Source organism: Bombina bombina, chromosome 4 (genome assembly GCF_027579735.1).
Source record: "Bombina bombina isolate aBomBom1 chromosome 4, aBomBom1.pri, whole genome shotgun sequence".
NCBI lineage: Eukaryota > Metazoa > Chordata > Amphibia > Anura > Bombinatoridae > Bombina > Bombina bombina.
In genome coordinates, this window is record NC_069502.1 from 1,202,547,413 (window position 1) to 1,202,563,199 (window position 15,787).

Consider the following 15,787-nt stretch of genomic DNA (forward strand, 5'->3'; position numbering starts at 1 on the left):
ACTGTTGGGGGGTTGTTTGTATTTTTTTTTACAGGTAAAAGAGCTGATTTCTTTGGGGCAATGCCCCACAAAAGGACCTTTTAAGGGCCATTGGCAGTTTAGTGTAGGCAAGGGTTTTTTATTTTTTTGGGGGGCGGCTTTTTTATTTTGCTAGGGCTATTAGATTAGGTGTAATTAGTTTAAATATTTGATAATTTCTTATTTTGTGTAATTTAGTGTTTATTATTTTTTGTAATTTAGATAAATGTATTTTTTAAATTTAATTTATTTAATTTTAGTGTAATGGTAGGTTTTAGTGTAACACAGGTTAGGTTTTATTTTACAGGGAACTTTGTATTTATTTTAGCTAGGCAGTTAGTAAATAGTTAATAACTATTTAACAACTAATCTACCTAGTTAAAATAAATACAAACTCACCTGTGAAATAAAAATAAAACATAAGCAAGATACAATATAACTATTAGCTTAGGTTTTATTTTACAGGTAAGTATTTATTTAGTTTTAAATAGGAATAATTGAGGTGTTAATTATAATTTTTATTTGGAATTATTTTAATTATGTTAAAGTTAGTGGGTGTTAGGGTTAGGGTTAGACTTAGGGTTAGATTTAGGGTTAGGTTTTGGGGTTAATAACTTTAGTATAGTGGCGGCAACATTGGGGGCAGCAGATTAGGGGTTAATAAGTGTAGGTAGGTGGCGGCGACGTTGGGGGCGGCAGATTAGGGGATAATAAGTGTAGGTAGGTGGCGGCAGATTAGGGGTTAATAAGTATAATGTAGGTGACGGCGATGTCAGGGACGGCAGATTAGGGGTGTTTATACTCAGGGTTTATGTTAGGGTGTTAGGTTTAAACATAAATTTTCTTTCCCAATAGGAATCAATGGGGCTGCGTTACGGAGCTTTACGCTCCGTTATTGCAGGTGTTAGGCTTTTTTTCAGCCGGCTCTCCCCATTGATGTCTATGGGGAAATCGTGCACGAGCACGTAAAAGCAGCTTAAAGCAGCGCTGGTATTTCTGTTCGGTATGGAGCGCAATGCTGCCATATTGCCCACAAACGCCATTTTTTGCAAACCTGTAATAGCAGCGCTATTAAAGGTGAGCGGTGGAAATAACTTGCAAGTTATTACCTAGCCACTCATAACGCAAAACTCGTAATCTGGCCATCTGTTAGAAGGGAAAAAATGACTTTTCCAATCTCCTGCTAATTTACATTCCTTCTCTCACCCTGTCAAACATCCTCCCTCCCCAGCTTAACACCAGTGTGTGAAGCGACTGCTGCAATAAGCCCATGCACACGAGACAGTGCATCAACGTTACCATGGAGCAAACCAGCTATGTGCTTCACCACAAAAGTAAATGGTTGCAAGGACAAAAACCATCTAGTGACTCATGAGTTTCTATCTTTGTTGGTGTGCATTCATTTTAACAGAGCATGGTCTGTGACAAGGGTGAAGCGCCTGCCCAGCAAATAATACTTTAGAGTCTCCATAGCCCACTTAATTGCTAAGTACTCATGTTCTATAGCAGCATAGCGCTGTTCTTGAGGCAACAATTTCCTGCTTAGATATAGTACTGGATGTTCTTCTTTGCCTATGTACTGTGACAATACAGCACCCAAACCGACCTCAGAGGCATCTGTCTGCAAAAAACCTCTTTATCAAAGTCAGGTGCCACGAGGACAGACTGCTTACACAATGCTGATCGAAGGTCTGTAAAGGCCTCCTCTGCCTTTCTGTCCCACATTACTGTGTCTGGACTTCTGGCTTTTATATTGTCTGTAAGAGCAACAGCTCTGGTCGCAAAATGGGGTATGAACCTGCGGTAGTAGCCGACAATTCCCAAGAAGGCTCTAACCTGCTTTTTTCTAGGAGGTCTGGGCCAATTCTGTATAGCTCCTACCTTGTTCAATTAGGGTTTCACTACCCCCCTTCCCACTATGTAACCTAAATACTTAGCCTCTGCCAATCCAATAAAACATTGGCGGTTAACCCAGCTTTCCTAAAGGTGTCTACCACTGCTTCTACTTTCTGCAAATGAGAGTCCCAGTCTGTGCTATGGATTATGACATAATCCAAGTGCACAGCGGCATAGTGCTCATGTAGCCTTAGTAATTTATCCATGAGCCTTTGAAAAGTTGCTGGAGCTCCATGGAGACCAAAGGGCATCACCTTATATTGAAATTAGCTATCTGGGGTTACAAAGGCAGTTTTCTCTTGGGCATGCTTAGTGAGGGGTATCTGCCAATACTCTTTTGTTAAATCCAATGTGGAAATAGATCTGGCCTTAGCTAGCTTCTCTACCACTTCATCAACCTGTGGCATTGGGTAGGCATCAAACTTTGACACTTCATTCAATTTCCTAAAATCATTACAAAATCGGATAGAACCATCCGGTTTTGTTACCAAAACAATTGGGCTAGACCAATTACTATGTGATTCTTCTATCACATCTAATTCAAGCATTTTCCTAACCTCTGCTCATACAGCCTTCCTTTTTGCTTTAGGAATCCTGTATGGTTTTAACTTAAGGGATACTCCAGGCTCAGTAATAATATCATGGGCATTTTCTTGTGTTCTGTCTGGCGGAAGTGAGAAACATCCTTATTCCTCTACACCATTTCCTTAACTTCCTTTACTTGTTGAGTTACTACTTGTTCTGAGACTTGAGGCTCAGCCCCGGTATCATCTAGTTGGGCTACCAATGCTTCTCTATCCCTCCATGGCTTAAGAAGATTTATGTGGAATATTTGCTCTTTCCTACGACGGTCAAGCTGACTAACTTTATAATTCACAGGGCTTACCTTTTCTATACTTTCATAAGGTCCCTGCCAATGAGCCAAAAGCTTAATCTCAGCTGTAGGAACCAAAACCATTACCCTGTCACCCTGTTTAAATTGCCTTACAGTAGCACTCTGATCATAATACAATTTGTGAGCATCTTGAGCTTTTCCTATATACTGGCGAACCAGGGGAAAAACATGAGCCATTGGCTCCTGCATTTTCTCTATATGCTGCACCACATTAGTACCTGGTACTCCCTGTTCCTCCCAAGTTTCCTTTAGTATTTCCAACATACCTCACGGATGTCGACCATACAAAAGTTTAAAAGGAAAAAAAACAGTTGAGCTCTGGGGAGTTTTTACGGACTGCAAACAATAGGTAAGGAAAAAGTTGATCCCAATCCTTCCCATCTCTACTAACAACTTTCCTTAACTTCCCCTTAAGTGTGCGGTTAAACCTCTCTACCAGCCCATCTGTCTGTGGGTGACATACCAAGGTTTTCAAAGCCTGTATTTTGAATAATTGGCATAACTCTTTCATGAAACGGGAAACAAAAGGAGTGCCTTGGTCAGTTAAAATTTCCTTTGGGATCCCAACCCGTGAAAATATGTGTACCAATTATTTTGCTATATTTTTAGCATTTGCCTAATGTAGCGGAATGGCCTCAGGGTATCGAGTTGCATATTCGACAATAACAAGAATGTATTGGTGACCATGAGCTGATTTCTCTAATGGGCATGCCAAGTCCATCCCAATCCTATCAAATGGTACATCAATAATTGGGAGGGGTATAAGGGAAGCACTTAACTTGGGTTTTGAGGATGACAGTTGGCACTCTAGGCAGGAAGCACAATATCTCTTTATTTCTTCATAAACTCCTGGCCAAAAAACCTCCTCAGGACCCTTTCCTGAGTTTTCTCTACCCCAGATGTCCGCCCAAAAGGTGTGAATGGACAAAATCTAACACCTTCCTAGTATGAGAAGTAGGCACAGCTAGCTGTTCTTTCTCTTGACCTTCCTCTGCTATTACTCGGTACAGAAGGTAATTTTTAACAATAAAATAGGGGTATACACTTTTTGTTTGACCTTCTACAGGTGCCCTGTTAACCTCTACTACCCTGCTCCTTGCATGGTGTAGCAAGGGTTCATTAGCTTGTTCTCGCCCAAAACTACTGCAAATAATGTCCAGTTCACAGGGAACATTTTCAGCAATTTTACTTCCCTGATCTATTTCAGATTCTGTGCACTGAGTGGCCACGCCTTTATTACTACATTTTCCCTGCTCATTTAACAAAACTTCATTTAGGGCTTTATTAAATCTGTATTTACTCTTCCTGCGCTCTCTTCTAGATTTACTCCTTTTGGGATTGGATGCATACAAATCAGGGTGAATAAAAGGGAAAACTTCATGTAGACTCCTATCCCGTGTTTCAACCTCTGACTCTCCCTGTCTAACAATAACTTGAGACTGTATTAGGGTTTGAAGCTCTGGAAAGTTTCTTCCTATAACCAAGGGATAGGTTAGTCTAGGTATCACTACAGCAGTTATTTGTATTAATTTCCCAAATACGGAGACACTTTTAACAGCAGTAGGATAAGTAACAGTGCACCCATGAATACACAGTACCCCTATTGTCTTATTCTTTTGCAACTGTGATTGTTCCACTAAATCTCCTGACACTAGAGTTAAGGCACTGTCAGAGTCCACCAAAGTCTCTATATCTGTATCTCTTTTATAAAAGCATAATGACACCCGGAAGGTGTGTATGCTTTCTCCCATGCCTGTTAGGCAAATAAGTCCACAAAAGTCCAATGATTCTTCTCCTAGGGCGCATTACATTGGTTCTGGTAGGTTTGGGCATCCTGCCCTGTCATGTCCTTTGGCACCTCACTCAAAGCAGGTTATAGGGTTCCTCTCCAAATAATCCACTCTTGGCAAAGTTTGGTTTATCTGATAGCGATCTGCTGGTTCAGCTTCAACTTCAGCCTCACCCTTTCTGTTTCCTGGCCTCTGGGCCCTAAAAGTCTTTTGTTGTCTCAGAGATTCTGAAACACATTTAGATGTCATAGGACAGGCTTTCTCAAGGTCCCTGGCAGCAAGGTATCTTTCCACTTGAGCCACCATAGAATCATATGTAGTGGGTTTACTTGTCCTCCCCTTGTTGAAATGCCAATTATAGAAATGCTGGGCTCTCACTGTACACGTTACACCAATTCTGGCGAGAATTTTAGCTTTTAGCCATGTTCAGTCTCCAGCAGCCTCTTCTTCTTAGTTATAATAAGCCTTTTGGGCTTCACCAAGGAGAAAAGGAGCAATGATTCCTGCCCATTGCTCTAGTGGCCAGGCTTCCCAGCTAGCTGTGCGTTTAAATGCCACCAAATATGCCTCCACATGATTCTCTGATTTAATTTTCTGTAAGCAGCCGCATGCCTGAATCTTATTTACACCTTCTGCTTGTGCAGGTTCTCCCTGAGCAGTAATACGCTGCACAAAATCATAAAGCATGGCATGATCCTGTTTTTGGGCCTCTGCCAGGGTCCCAATTTGCAAAGCTAAAAGTCTGTTACACTCTTGGTGAGCTACAACTGATGCTGCAATCTGACGATTAGTTTCTTGTGGTATGGATGCAGCCTGCAACAGGGCCCTTAAAACATCTTCCATATGTATGTGGGTCTGTACCTTTAAGGCTTCCAGGGTAGTAAAGCAGGCACCAACAGTCCCACTTCTGACACCACTGTGTCAAAGCCCTTGCAGGAATAGTCACTTGAGCACAAAATATACGGCTAGATTACGAATTTTGTCGGTAAAGCCGTGTGGTGCTAACAAGCCTTTATTTTTCAGCGCTCACTTAAAACAATGCTGGTATTACGAGTTTTCTGAATGGCTGCGTTAGCCTCAGAAAAGTGAGCGTTGAGCAAAATTTAGCTTCACATCTCACCTCGATACCAACGTTGCTTAAGTCAGCGGTGAGCTGGCTAAACGTGCTCGTTCACAATTTCCCCATAGGAAACAATGGGGCTGAGCCGACTGAAAAAAAAAACTAACACCTGCAAAAAAGCAGCGTCCAGCTTCTAATGCAGCCCCATTGTTTCCTATGGCAAAATAAAAAATATGTCTACACCTAACACCCTAACATGAACCCCAAGTCTAAACACCCCTAATCTTACACTTATTAACCCCTAATCTGCCGCCCCCAACATCGCCAACATCTACATTATACTATTAGCCCCTAATCTGCCACTCGGGACACCGCCGCAACCTACTTTATAGTTATTAACCCCTAATCTGCTGCCCCTAACATCACTGCCACTAAAATAAAGTTATTAACCCCTAAATCTAAGTCTAACCCTAAACCTAACCCCCCCTAATTTAAATATAATTTAAATAAATCTAAATTAAATTACTAATATTAACTAAATTATTCCTATTTAAAACTAAATACTTACCTATAAAATAAACCCTAATATAGCTACAATATAACTAATAGTTACATTGTAGCTATTTAAGGATTTATTTTTATTTTACAGGCAACTTTGTTTTTATTTTAGCTAGGTACAATAGTTATTAAATAGTTATTAACTATTTAATAACTACCTAGCTAAAATAAATACAAATATACCTGTAAAATAAACCCTAACCTAAGTTACAAAATACACCTAACACTACACTATAATTAAATGAATTACCTAAACTACCTACAATTAAATACAATTAAATTAAATAAACTAAATTACGAAAAAAAAAAAAAAAATTACAGAAAATAAAAAAGAAATTACAAATTTTTAAACTAATTACACCTAATCTAATCCCCCTAATAAAATGAAAAATCCCCCCAAAATAAAATAATTCCCTACCCTATACTAAATTACAAATAGCCCTTAAAAGGGCCTTTTGCGGGGCATTGCCCCAAAGTAATCAGCTCTTTTGCCTGTAAAAATAGAAATACAATACCCCCACAACATTACAACCCACCACCCAACCCTACTCTAAAACCCACCCAAACCCCCCTTAAAAAAAACTAACACTAACCTCCTGAAGATCACCCTACCTTGAGCCGTCTTCACCCAGCCGGGCACAAGTGGTCCTCCAGAGGGGCAGAAGTCTTCATCAGATTGGGGCAGAAGAGGTCCTCCAGATGGCAGAAGTCTTCATCCATGCGGCATCTTCTATCTTCATCCTTCCGGAGCGGAGCGGGTCCATCTTGAAGACATCCGACGCGGAGCTTCCGATTGGCTGATAGAATCCTATCAGCCAATCGGAATTCAAGGGACGCCATCTTGGATGACGTCACTTAAAGGGACCTTCATTCAGTCGTCGGCCGTGGACTGAAGAGGATGCTCCGCGTCAGATGTCTTCAAGTTGGACCCGCTCCGGAAGGATGAAGATAGAAGATGCCGCATGGATGAAGACTTCTGCCGTCTGGAGGACCTCTTCTGCCCCAATCGGATGAAGACTTCTGCCCATCTGGAGGACCACTTGTGCCTGGCTGGGTGATGACGGCTCAAGGTAGGGTGATCTTCAGGGGGTTAGTGTTAGGTTTTTTTAAGGGGGTTTGGGTGGGTTTTAGAGTAGGGTTGGGTGGTGGGTTGTAATGTTGGGGGGGGGTATTGTATTTCTTTTTTTACAGGTAAAAGAGCTGATTACTTTGGGGCAATGCCCCGCAAAAGGCCCTTTTAAGGGCTATTTGTAATTTAGTATAGGGTAGGGAGTTTTTTTTATTTTGGGGGGATTTTTTATTTTATTAGGGGGATTAGATTAGGTGTAATTAGTTTAAAAATTTGTAATTTCTTTTTTATTTTCTGTAATTTAGTGTTTGTTTTTTTGTAATTTAGTTTATTTAATTTAAAGGGACAGTATACTGAAGTATAAATGTATGAAAATGAGCTTTTAAAGGTTTTTTTTGTGTATATTAAAGCTCTGATTTTGTGTTTTGAAGCCACAACCTAATAAAATGGGTTGAGCTTGTAGGTATAATCAGATCTCATTACTGTATCACATTGTGTACATATACATGTTTCTTTATCTTATATCTGTCCATAAAACAATCACCAGTACTTGGAGAGAACAATGGAAAATCAACATTTTATTACCTTATCTCTGCTATATCGCACTGGGAGTGTAATTTCTTCTGCTGGCTGTGTTTACAAAGCTTATCTATAGCTTGGACCTGCGGCCACAAACTTTCAGAATAGGTGGGGATACCACATGCTAAATAAGCTATTTCAAATGCCAATATAAGGGAAAAGGAGCTACTTGTAAGCAATTTAATACACTCCAGCAGGTTAAGTGGATCATTGGGTACAAATTAAAGGGGAGAAAAAATTTGAGTAAACTGTCCCTTTAATTGTATTTAATTGTAGGTAGTTTAGGTAATTCATTTAACTATAGTGTAGTGTTAGGTGTAATTGTAACTTAGGTTAGGGTTTATTTTACAGGTATATTTTTATTTATTTTAGCTAGGTAGTTATTAAATAGTTAATAACTATTTAATAACTATTGTATCTAGTTAAAATAAATACAAAGTTGCCTGTAAAATAAAAATAAATCCTAAAATAGCTACAATGTAACTATTAGTTATATTGTAGCTATATTAGGGTTTATTTTATAGGTAAGTATTTAGTTTTAAATAGGAATAATTTAGTTAATATTAGTAATTTAATTTAGATTTATTTAAATTATATTTAAATTAGGGGGGTTAGGTTAAATGTTAGACTTAGGTTTAGGGGTTAATACATTTAATATAGTAGCGGCGACATTGTGAGTGGCAGATTAGGGGTTAATAAATGTAGGTAGGTGTTGGCGATGTTAGGGACGACAGATTAGGGATTAATAAAATTTAACTAGTGTTTGCGAGGCGGGAGTGCGGCGGTTTAGGGGTTAATACATTTATTAAAGTGGCGGCGATGTCCGGTCGGCAGATTAGGGGTTAAAACATTTTATTATAGTGTTTGCGATGTGGGGGGGCCTCGGTTTAGGGGTTTATAGGTAGTTTATGGGTGTTAGTGTACTTTTTAGCACTTTAGTTAAGAGTTTTATGTTACGGCGTTAGCCCATAAAACTTTTAACTACTGACTTTTAAATGCGGTAGGAGTCTTGACAGGAGAGGCTGTACCTTTCACTTCTTCCAAGACTCGTAATACCGGCGTTAGGCAAGTCCCATTAAAAAGATAGGATACGCAATTGACGTAAGGGGATTTGCGGTAGCCTCGAGTCGCGGAAAAAAAGTGAGCGGTACACCTGTACCTGTCAGACTCGTAATACCAGCGGGCATTAAAAAGCAGCGTTGGGACCTCTCAACGCTGCTTTTTAAGGCTAACGCAGAATTTAGCCTATAATTTTTAGGCTGTTTTATTTTTATCAGCAGTTCTAAACTCTTTAGGAGACTAACTATACAAGCAATATTTCCTTACTAACCAGTACTGGGCAGCTAAACTGGTCCCACTTAACAAAACAAATCAAATTTATCAGAATAGAACAATGTTTGCTCACCAGTCTCTTGTTTCTGCCAGCTATACATTCAGACATACAGCAACGTCTCAGTTCCTTCCTCTCTGGTGTAAGCCTGCACAACGAAACTCTGATTTTCTCTACAGAGCAGCATTTAAAGGGATCAAAATGATTTAGCAAGAATCAGCTGTGGTAAGCTGCTAACAAATTAACACTATTAGGCCTATTTATCAAGCCGTCAACCACAAATACGCTGGAATTCCGCAACGTAATTGTGGCGAGCTTGATTCAGCTCATTTATCAAAGCCTACAGACCGGCAAAAGTTGAAATCTGTGACGTAACATACGATCCGCCGGTATCAGTCCGACACAGATTGATGCTTACATCATTACAGATGTTCCGAATACAAATTCGGCACAATCTGACTACTTTTGCTAGTTATCAAACTCCTAACAGGTACGCTCACCACTATTCCGGCCCAGCGTACCTGCTTTACAATCCGCCGCAGCGAAAGCTTATGTTTGCTGCTGCCCGATATCCCATTGATTTTTATGGTAACGTTTACACCTAACACTCTAACATTTACCCCGAGTCTAAATGCCCCTATTCTGCCGCCCTGACACCACCACCAACTACATAAAGTTATTAACCCCTATCCTGCTGCTCCCGGACCCCGCCGCCACCTACATAATGTTATTAACCCCTATTCCGCCGTTCCCGGACCCCCCCGCCACCTATATAATGTTATTAACCCCTATTCTGCCGCTCCCGGACCCCCCCGCCACCTATATAATGTTATTAACCCCTATTCTGCCGCTCCCGGACCCCGCCGCCACCTATATAATGTTATTAACCCCTATTCTGCCGCTCCCGGACCCCGCCGCCACCTACATAATGTTATTAACCCCTATCCCGCCGCTCCCGGACCCCGCCACAACTAAATAAATATATTAACCCCTATCCCGCCACTCCCGGAGCCCACCACAACTAAATAAATGTATTAACCCCTAAACCCCTGGCCGCCCACATCACTACCACTTACTAAACCTATTAACCCCTAAACCGTCAGCCCCCCACATCGCCATAAACTAAATTAACCTATTAACCCCTACACCTAACAACCCGCTAACTGTACATTCAAATTACATCATTACTATCTTATAATAAATTTAAACTTACCTTTAGAATTAAATTAAACTATATTAAGCTATTAATTAACCTACTCTAACTATTATACTAAAAGCACATTAAACTATATTAAACTATTAATTAATCTACCCTAACTATTATACTAAAATGATAGCGTTATAGTTAAAAACCTAACCTAATCTACTATTAAAAATTACAAAGTTACAAAAAACTAACAACTAAGTTACACAAAATAACAAACACTAAGTTACAAAAAAAAAACACTAAGTTACACAAAATAAAAAATAAATGATCCAATATTTAAACTAATTACACCTAATCTAAGAGCCCTATGAAAATAAAAAAGCCCCCCCAAAATAAAAAAAACCCTAGCCTACAATAAACTACCAATGGCCCTTTAAAGGGCCTTTTGCGGGGCATTGCCCCAAAGAAATCAGCTCTATTACCTGTAAAATAAAATACAAACACTCCCCCCAACAGTAAAACCCACCACCCACACAACCAACCCCCCCAATAAAAACCTTATCTTAAAAACCTAAGCTCCCCATTGCCCTGAAAAGGGCATTTGGATGGGCATTGCCCCTAAAAGGGCATTTAGCTCTTTTTCAGCCCAAACCCCTAATCTAAAATTAAAATCCACCCAATAAACCCTTAAAAAACCTAACACTAACCCCCGAAGATCCACTTACAGTTTTGAAGACCGGACATCCATCCTCAACGAAGTGGCAGAAGTCCTCATCAAAGCCGGCAGAAGTCTTCATCTGGACGGCATCTTCTATCTTCATCCATTCGGCGCAGAGCGGCTCCATCTTCAAGACATCCGGCGCGGAGCATCCTCTTCAATCAAAGTCTTCTTCTGAATGAAGTTTCCCTTCAAATTACGTCATCCAAGATGGTGTCCCTTAGATTCCGATTGGCTGATAAATTTCTATCAGCCAATCGGAATAAAGGTTGAAAAAATCCTTAAAGGTACCTTCATTCGTCGTTAGTCCGTCGGCAGAAGAGGATGCTCCGCTTTGGATGTCTTGAAGGTGGACCTGCTCCGCGCCGGATGGATGAAGATAGAAGATGCCGTCTGGATGAAGACTTCTGCCTCTCTGGAGGACCACTTTGCCCAGCTTGGATGAAGACTTCTCCCGGCTTCGTTGAGGACTTCGGCCCGGCTTGGAAGAAGACGTCTCCCGGTAAGTCGATCTTCAGGGGTTTAGTGTTAGGTTTTTTAAGGGTGTATTGGGTGGGTTTTATTTTTAGGTTAGGGACTTTGGGCGGCAAAAGAGCTAACCGTCCTTTTAAGGGCAATGCCCATCCAAATGCCCTTTTCAGGGCAATGGGGAGCTTAGTTTTTTTTAGATAGTATTTTATTTGGGGGGTTGGTTGTGTGGGTGGTGGGTTTTACTGTTGGGGGGGTTGTTTGTATTTTTTTACAGGTAAAAGAGGTGATTACTTTGGGGCAATGCCCCGCAAAAGGCCCTTTTAAGGGGTATTGGTAGTTTAGTTTAGGCTAGGGTTTTTTTTTTATTTTGGGGGGGCTTTTTTATTTTAATAGGGCTATTAGATTAGGTGTAATTAGTTTATATATCTGTAATTTGTTTATTATTTTCTGTAATTTAGTGTTTTGTTTTGTTTTGTTTTTAACTTTAGCTAATTTAATTTAGCTAATTGTATGTAATTTATTTAATTGTATTTAATTTAGTAAATTTATTTAATTATAGTGTAGTGTTAGGTGTTATTGTAACTTAGGTTAGGTTTTATTTTACAGGTACATTTGTATTTATTTTAGCTAGGTAGTTATTAAATAGTTAATAACTATTTAATAACTATTCTACCTAGTTAAAATAAATACAAACTTGCCTGTAAAATAAAAATAAACCCTAAGATAGCTACAATGTAACTATTATTTATATTGTAGCTAGCTTAGGGTTTATTTTATAGGTAAGTATTTAGTTTTAAATAGGAATAATTTAGTTAATGATAGGAATATTTATTAAGATTTATTTAAATTATATTTAAGTTAGGGGGTGTTAGGGTTAGACTTAGGTTTAGGGGTTAATAACTTTAATATAGTGACGGTGACATTGGGGGCGGCAGATTAGGGGTTAATAAATATAATGTAGGTGTCGGCGACATTGGGGAAGGCAGATTAGGGGTTAATAAATAGTATGTAGGTGTCGGCGATGTTGGAGGCAGCAAATTAGGGGTTAATATATATAATGTAGGTGGGTGTTAGGTGTAGACATATTTTTTATTTTCCCATAGGAAACAATGGGGCTGCATTAGAAGCTGGACGCTGCTTTTTTGCAGGTGTTAGGTTTTTTTTCAGCCGGCTCTCCCCGTTGATTCCTATGGGGAAATTGTGCACGAGTACGTTACACCAGCTCACCGTTGACTTAAGCAGCGCTGGTATTGGAGTGCGGTAATAAGCAAAATTTTCCTCAACGCTCACTTCTTGTCTTTTAACAACGGGTTTCTGAAAACTCGTAATACCAGCGCTGTAGGGAAGTGAGAGGTGAGGGAAAACTACTCGTTAGCACCGCATAGCCTCTAACGCAAAACTCATAATCTAGGTGCTTGTATGTAAACTGTTTTCAATTGCATACTAACCCGACGAGTGCAAAAAGCCAAACCTATCATGTGTGTGTTCATGTATTCCCCCATAGAAGTCAATGAAGAAAAAAAAGTGGAAAAAGAACTTAGCACGTGTGAAAACCTGATTGTATATTCTCATGTGCTCTAACCCAACATGAAAATAAGAATATTTTACATTCCAGTGTTCTTCACATACAGGAATATGTTCTATTTATTCATAAATAAACATTTCTATAAATATCTGTATTTTTGTACACTGTATATTTATACCTATATACTGTATATAGATGATAATATATAGGTATAGATGTGATAGTGTGTACATATGTATTTATGTGTTTATATGTGTAAATATGTTTGTAAATCAAATATACATATACATACATAAATACAGTACATATGTATACATACATTGACATCTTTAGACATGTATATATATATGTATATCATTGTTAAAGACCTTTGCCTGACTTTTTTTTTCTCCTTTTTTTGTGAATATGTTTTATTAGATAGTGTTATTATGAGTGTAACTGTATTTTGTAATTTATTTTTGCTTTGCGAAACAGTTAACCAGAGCTCTGAGGACACAGTAAACATTCTAGCGTAAATCGCGATTGAGCTCAAGTGATCACGTTTACTTTCAACTTGTAAAACCAGCTGTAAGCCCGATGCGCACAAACACCCGCGATATATCCCTTATTGCTCACATGTAAACGTTGGCACTCCACTTGTAATTTGGTCCAGTGTCTATACATTACCACCTGTTTCATCATAAATATCTTCCCTAATTATAGGTTCAGGGTCATGTTTAATATGCATGCAAATTCATCCTCCCAGTTTATTTATCCCTCCTAAATAAGACAGACTAATCTGTCTGTTCTATTATGTTTGGACTGCCCCCCCCCCCTCTTCCCTAGTTTAAATGATTCTCTAAATGTACTAATATCGTCCCCAACACACCTGCGCTCATGTGATTCACGTGCAATCCATCTTTACCATACAAATTGTACCCAACTGAAAAGATAGCACAGTGCTCTAAAAAGTCAAACCTCTGATTTTTACACCAAATATTTAACCATTATTATTAGTAAAGAGAAAAATGGTTTTCAAACGCATATAAGGTAGTCATGTTCAATATTAAATCAATTACCTGCCGTGTTTGTCTTTGGATTGATGTCATTCTGGGTAAAAAAGTATATTTCTTATGGTGTTTCATATGTTTACAAAATTAGATTTTAAGAAAGCCAGCTATTTTGTATACTTAATCTAGTGGCTTACATGGATATAAAACACTAAGGGCTAGATTACAAGTGGAGCGCTAAATATCCAATAATGTAAGCTGGTATTACAAGTAAATTGCAATGTGAACGCGAGCTTGCATTCGAATTGCTAGGAAGCATTGCTCTCATGAGAGTGTGCTTGCATATGCTCCTATCGGAGCCTTGTTCTGATGCTAGCGCAGCGATGGGCAGTATTTTGAGATATATGTATATATGAATATATACATATATTTGTGTGTGTTAATATGTTACATACACATATCAACACATAAATATATATGTATATGGGCATAAACATATATATTTACATTGCGGTCTATGGGAACACACTGTTCTCATAGACTGTAATGTAAATTCACTTTTCATTGCCACATTTTTTAACATCCCACTCCCCACCAACTTTAAGGCCCAAAACTGCCTAGTGCAGTTATTTTAAAAAAATGCTACATTTTTTTAAATAAAAACTATAATGCCATCTATTTTGAGGACATTTGGGGCACTTTTAGAAAATTAACCAGAGCTCACGGTAGCAATAACCAGCCACTTGTAATGGCTGGTTAATTATCACACGCCCGCAAATGGGCAAATCTGCCCATGTGTGGGCACAATACATTTAAGCGCTCCACTTGTAATCTAGCCCATAATAAATGCTAGACAGAATGGTGTATTCAAACCAAACATTAGCCTGAGGATAATAAGCAAATTAATGTATTTCTTTAAAGTTACAGGAATCAATTACAATTCTTTGGAAAAATCTATCAAATGATTTCTCTATAAAAATCCCCATAGACTTTAATAAACCTTTGAAAATTATTGGATACATTTTTCTAAAACATTGTGATTGACCCCGTATTTTAGTTGTTTAATTATTGAAAAATAAAAGTGTACAGTTTTAGTGCCCATAAAGCAACAGGCTCTGGGAACAGCTGAAAATATTAGCTCAAATACAGGGAGCAATGTGTTATATTAAATGGATCATACCCAAAGTAGACAAAAGTAATTAATGGGGTCCCCCAAGAATCAGCACTGGACCCTTTTAAACACATTTTAAAAATGACTTAGATGAAGGATTAAATAGCAACATCTCTATTTTTGCAGATTATACAAAGTTGTGATCTGATTAGGTCAGTGCAGAATGTAATTGCTTTGCAAGGGGATCTACAGAAAATTGGAAGAATGGACTGGTAAATGGCAAATGAGATTTATTACTAACAAATGTTAGTTTCTACATTTTGGAAGCAAAAATATGCAGGATATATATACATATCAAAATGCACTGAGATAAAAGACGGCCTTCAACATTTTAGAAATCAATTTGAGTCTACATAGGTTTAGCTTTCAACAAAGAATACCAAGAGAAAAAAAAGCACATTTGTTGATTAAAGGTAAATAGGATTCTTTAAAAAAATAAAATGCCCTATCTGAATCATGAAAGTTTAATTTTGATGTGACTGTCCCATTAAGTATGAAGTGCAGTTCTGACGAACTACAATTGAAATATACAAATATGCAGTTTAGAAGATTAAATCCCTCCTGTAACTTT